The sequence below is a fragment of the Heterocephalus glaber genome, unplaced genomic scaffold (genome assembly GCF_053883595.1).
Source record: "Heterocephalus glaber isolate CG9 unplaced genomic scaffold, H.glaber_assembly_v1.0 deba00001072, whole genome shotgun sequence".
Lineage (NCBI taxonomy): Eukaryota > Metazoa > Chordata > Mammalia > Rodentia > Bathyergidae > Heterocephalus > Heterocephalus glaber.
Genome location: NW_028258189.1, coordinates 975,726 through 981,757, shown reverse-complemented (window position 1 = coordinate 981,757; position 6,032 = coordinate 975,726).

The window sequence follows — 6,032 nt, the reverse complement described above, 5'->3', positions numbered from 1 at the left end:
CGGTCTCCTGGTGGTCTTTGGGACATCGCGATCTGGGCACAACACCACACTGCTGGGAACAGAGACAGTTGGTGCCACTTATGGGGAGCAGTGGGAAAACGCCAACAGAAATCAGAACGACATAGCACATGACCCAGCAACCGTCTTCGGGGTTGATACTCAAAGAGGACAAACTCCCCACCTGGCACAGTCACCTGCAACCCACGTTCCCTGCAGCAGTATTCACAGCAGCCAAGATAAACTACCCAAACGTTCATCAGTGGGTGACAAAGAACAAGTAGTTGGTATGCACGATGGAGTAGTCTTTAACAGTGAAGAAGAGCAATGCAATATCACCTGCAGGAAAGTGGGTCGAACTGGAGACCCTGTTAAGTGAAATAAGCCAGATTCAGAACAAGTACCACGTGTTTTCCCCGATAGGTGGAATCTGGGAGGAAAAGATGACGTCAAAGTAGAAGGAAGAGTAAAAGACAAGAGGAAGGGGATCCAGGGAGGGAGGCATATGTGCATGTGTTTCTCTGTGTGTGCACATACATGTTCTGGAATATTATTCAACCTTAAAAAAGGTACAAACGCAATGGTGCAAGATTCCTAAGAAACCCAACGAGGTGCTCTGGGCCACTCCTGGGAACATCATTGGAGAGGAAGGAAGGTTGAGTAATTGATCTGCTGGCAGCTTTCTGCTTGTCCTTTTTCATTGTCTGCCCTGCTAGGTGTTGACCCCTGCATTTCCGGTTCACTGGCCCTATGTTCTTAGATCATTGTGGGATAAGCCTGAGCAAGGGCCCTCTGCCTCTGTGTTAATAAAGTTTTATTGGAACGCAGCCATGCTCATTCACTTCAGGATTACCTACATCAGTTTAGATATCAGAAAAGCCCATGTGAAAGGCTCTTAATAATTAATACTGAATGAGACAATAAATACAGAATTCGGAGCACAGTGCCTGCCCACACTCCGTGAATGATTTATTACTTAATTCATTATTTAAGTGCCTGCTATTGTGAATGACAGTCTTTTCACCATCCGTCTGGTTCCCGCCTCCCCTGGATTCCATGTGTCACCTGAGATTCTTACTATAAACGCAATCCTTTCTTTGAGACATCTGGACAAGGGGACACTCACTGTGAAAAACAAGTTGCTGGGAGAAAAACCCACTGAGCCTTTTTCAGCAGTTAATGCAGGTGATCAAGCGGGAATGATAGGCAACTTGTGAATAATGGAGTAGAGAGAGCCCAGAGTAGAGCGTTTCTGGGGGATAGAATCTCCAGGTAGCCCAGACGAAGAATGGAGAGAAGATTCAGGTGCTGCATGTAGAGGAAGACCAAAAGAAAAAGAAAAGGAAGAGCAGATGATGCAATAATGAATATACTTTCAAGCCGATACACACCTGTAATCCCAGCACTTGGGAGGCTGAAGCAGGGAAATCTCAAGTTCAAGGTCATCCGGAGCTGCACAGTGAGCTCGAGGATGGCCTACAGCAGTGATCTTGAACCTGTTTGGCACCAGGGACCAGTCTGGGAGACAGCTGCTGCACAGATTGGTGAGAGAGGGATGGTTCGAGATGATCCAGCACATTACATTTACTGTGCTCTGCATTTCTATTATTATTACATTGTGATATATGCTGAGATAATCTACAACTCACCATAAAGCGGAATCAGTGAGAGCCATAAGAGTATTTTCCTATAACCAGGGAGTTAGCTCAGTGGTGCCGCGCCTGCCTGGCAAGCACAAGGTCCTGAGTTCGAGTCCCGGTACCAAAAAAACAAGTGTTTTCCTACAATTAGATGATCTTCTCCGGGGGTGAGGGGAGACAGTGCCACCTCAAGTGCGTTGCTTATGTCCAGTCCACTGTGGGATCTCATTTTGGTTGTCCCTGCAGAAAACCCTGCTTCATCACATGATCGGTTGTTGGAAATGGAAGCAAGTATTTCAGTGCTTTTCTAGCAATTTCAGGATATTGCACCTTAGTACAGGGATTTGAGGTTGTCTCAAACATACTTTTAAGTCCACTGTCATTAGTAATCTCAAGCAGCTGATCCTCTTCCGGCACTGGCAAAGTCGATTCACCTGGCTTATTCACACACTGGCTGCAGATCATCCCTTCCCAGTTCAGGGATCTTCCGTGGGTGGGAAGTCATGCTCAGACTCTTGAAAGCTGAGATAGGTGACCATGCCTCTGCGAGGAGAAAGAAGGCCCTGGCCCAGGCTCTTTCAAAGTCTCTGCTAATGACTGAAACGTCAAAAATCCCAGTGTGCCCTCCTCATCCCCATAATTCCAGTTTGGCTTTGAATGCATCCACTTTTTCTGTTGACTTGAGTTATTTCCTGAAATGAGTTCATTGAGCAGGTTGAATATGTCTTGCAAGTAAGCAAGTTTTGTGACTCATTCTGTCACTGAAATATGCTGCCTGTGGTGACTTTTTCTATTTTTTTTTGGTACTGAGGATCGAACTTGGGACCTTGCACTTGGGAGGCAGGTGGCGGCACCACTGAGCTAAACCCCCAGCCCGTGGTGACTTTTTCTAGACATATATTTAGAAGTGACCTCTGTGACCTGTGCAGTGAAATCAGAAAGCCGTCCAGTCATAGCAGCCACTCCTTTTGTGCATATAGCAACATAAAACGAGCAATTCCGTTTTCCTGAAATGTAGTGGTTCAGACACTTGAATAGCCCAGCAGCTGTGGTGTTGGTTGGTAAACAAAGTACACCTATCATATCCACATGCAAACCATCCTGAAAAGTATATCGCAGAAAAACAAGCATTGTTGGCTTGTTGTCAGTAGGGGTAGACTTGTCAACCTGAGTCACACACTGCAGCGACTCACGAAGCCTGTGGACAACTGTGGCAAGATTTTCTCTGCTGTTTCATCAATTCCTCTAGCAGTAGTGCTAGCTGAAAGAGGAACATCCACCCCCTTTCAGGGCTGCAGCCTCTTCTCAAAGTTCACAACAAATGTCCGTCCTTAGCAGCAGGCAGGATCGATTCTTCAATAGTAGAGGGCTTCTTAGCCTTAGGAATGAGGTTAGCCACTCAGAATGACGCTCTTGGTACAAACACATTTGATGAAATGGTGGCTTTTGATAATTGCTTTTGGTTTTTGTGTACATGTTTTCTCTTTTAAAAAACCCCAAAGGAGTCTTATTGTTTGGTTTGTGGTTTGTTGGTTTGTTTGTTTTTTGAGATGGTGTCTCACTGTGTAGTTCAGGCTGTCCTCAGACTCAGTGTAATCCACACTGGCTTCGAACACCCTGCGTTTCTGGTTCAGCCTCTTGGAATACTGAGATTATAGTGTGTGCCACCACTCCCAGCTCCAGCTCCAAAGGTGTTTTTGAATGCAGGGTGCTTGGTCTCCACATGGTGAAGCATTTTTGAGGGTTTCATGGCTTCGTTGGGTAGCCAGCCACCATGTATTGTACAGAGTGGGTTTGGAAAATGTGAATCACCTGCTGCGATGAACCCACCATTTAAGTAGGACTCTTGATATTTTCTTTAAAATGCAGCTTCCTTTTTGTGGATAGTTTTCTGCTGTCTCGTCTTTGGGTCTTTCTCCCTTTTTAGAGAAGCTTTCCAGTGCTATTTGTTTTTTAACCATTTTTGCCTAGGATCAGCTTGAGGGCTTCTTAAGCCTGTGACTGAGACAAGCGTGCCTTGTAGGAAAGACGCTCGGATGGGAGTGGTCAATAAATGAACGGCCAGGCTACACATGAATTAAAATAAGTGGCAATTCCGACTTGAGGCCTGCCACCAGGTGCAGCTGTACATTGAAGTCCATCAGTTTGCTCCCCACTATAAAGCCCCCACCAGATGTGGTTTGTCACATGCCACTCTCTGAGACGGTTTTTTGGATTTTGGGGGGATCAAACTCACAACCTTGCGCTTGCTAGGCAGGCGCGGCGCCACTGAGCTAAATCCCTGGCCCCCTGATAGGGTTTTTTTTTGTTTTATTTTGTTTTGATACTGGGGATCGAGTTCAGGTCCTTGTGCTTGAGAGGCAAGCGGCAGAACCACTGAGTTAAATCCCCTCCCCCGCAATAGGGTTATTGATTTGAATCTCTAAGGAACTGATTTACTATGGATTCTGTGCAGTTGGGCCTCTTCACTAATGTTAACTTGTATCTGCAGCTGCTCCCCGGTGATAGCACTGGGTTCACCTCAAGATTATCAGGAGAGATGATTTTCACGGGGAGCACAAACCTAGATCCTACACATGCGCAGTTCACAGTAAGGCTCACGCTCCTATGAGAATCTCATGCCACCTCTGACCTGCTAAGGGGTGCTGAGATGGTGATGCAAGCAATGGAAAGTGGCTGTAGATATAGATGAAGCCTGTTAGCTCAGCTGCCATGTACCTCCTGCAGTGCAGCTCAGCTCCTAACAGGCCACGGACTGGGACCAGTGGGTGGACTGGAGCTTGGGGACCCATGGCCTAAACTATGCACCAAGACTCTGTCTCAAATAACTAACGAGAGAGAGAGAGAGAGAGAGAGAGAGAGAGAGAGAGCGGAGTTTACTTTCATATACTCAAAGGTCCTCATTAATGCTGCACCAGTACAGTGGTACTTTGGTTCATGAATTTAATTCGTTCCACAATTCTGGTCACAAACCGAATTGGACATAAACTGAATCAAATTTCCCCATAAGGTCAACATGGAACCTAACCATTGAATTTGATTCAGTTCTTGTCCAAGTCAGTTTGTGACCAGAATCGTGGAAAGAATTAAATTCGTGAACCGAGGTACCACTGTGTCTCAAAACTCACGTATGGAGGGATTATCTTTATATTTTTCACATCTACAATATTTCTGGATGTTTCTGGCTCCCAAGTGCATGCATACACAAACGTGTATGTAATTTGCTTTACCTCGTACTTACAGTTGGACTATTTCATGAGAAAGTTTCTCACTTGTTTCATTTCTCACACTAATTTAGGGTTTTTTGATGGCAGCTTTGAAAATCTTTTTTTTTCCTCTGGTGTTAAGGACTGAATGAATGAAAGAGGGATTGTGGCAGGAATAAGGAGCTGTGTGGAAGAACAGAACTGTAGGAAGGAGATTGCGGGAGACGTGAGGAATTGTAGGCAAGAACAGAGAACTGTGAGAAAGATGAGATTGTCCAAAAAGGGAGAACAGAATTGTGGCGAAGGTGGAGACTGTGAGAGGATCAAGGAATTATGGAGAAGAACAGGGAATTGTAGGGGCGAACGGAGACTGTGGGAGAAAGAGGGAATTCTGGGAGAGAACTTAAATTGTGGCAAAGAGGGATTGTGGCAGACACAAAAACTTACGGGAGGGCCAGGGATTTAGCTCAGCGGTTCAGCCACCTGCCTCGCAAGCACAAGGACCTGAGTTTGATCCCCAGTACCAAAAAAAAAACACCTAAGGGAGAAAACAGAACTGTGGTAACAATAGAAAATTATAAGAAAGAATTGTGGCAGAATCAAAAAGTTATGAGAAGCAGCAAAGACTTGTGGGAAACAATTGTGGCAGAAACATGAATTGTGGGAAGGAAGGATAGTAGCAGAACTGCAATTGTGGGCAAGAACTGAAAAATTTAAGAGGAATTTCCGAAAAAAACAAGGAATTGTGGGAGGCAAAAGAGAATTGTTGGGGGAAATGGGATTGTTGTGGAAACAGGAATTGTGAAAATAAGAGACTTTAGCAGAACTGGAATTGTGGGTAAATACTGATACAGTACGTGGAGATGTTTTGTGTCAGAAGCAGGAAATGTGTGAGAGAAAAGAATTGTGGGAAAGAGAGATTGGGGTAAAACAAGGACTTGTGGAAGTTAACAGAATCATGGTAAGGATGGATGGTAGAAGAAACAGAATTGTAGGAAGGAGGGATTGTGGATGAACTGGAATTGTGGGTAAGAACATAATCGTGAAGGGGAATTGGGAAGAGACAAGAACTTCTGTGAGGCACCAGATAAATATGAGAAAGAGGCAGTGTACTAGAAATATGGAATTGTGGGTCAGTTGTCAATGTGTGTAAGTGCCTGCATGAGGTTGCCATACAAGCTGGTGACGA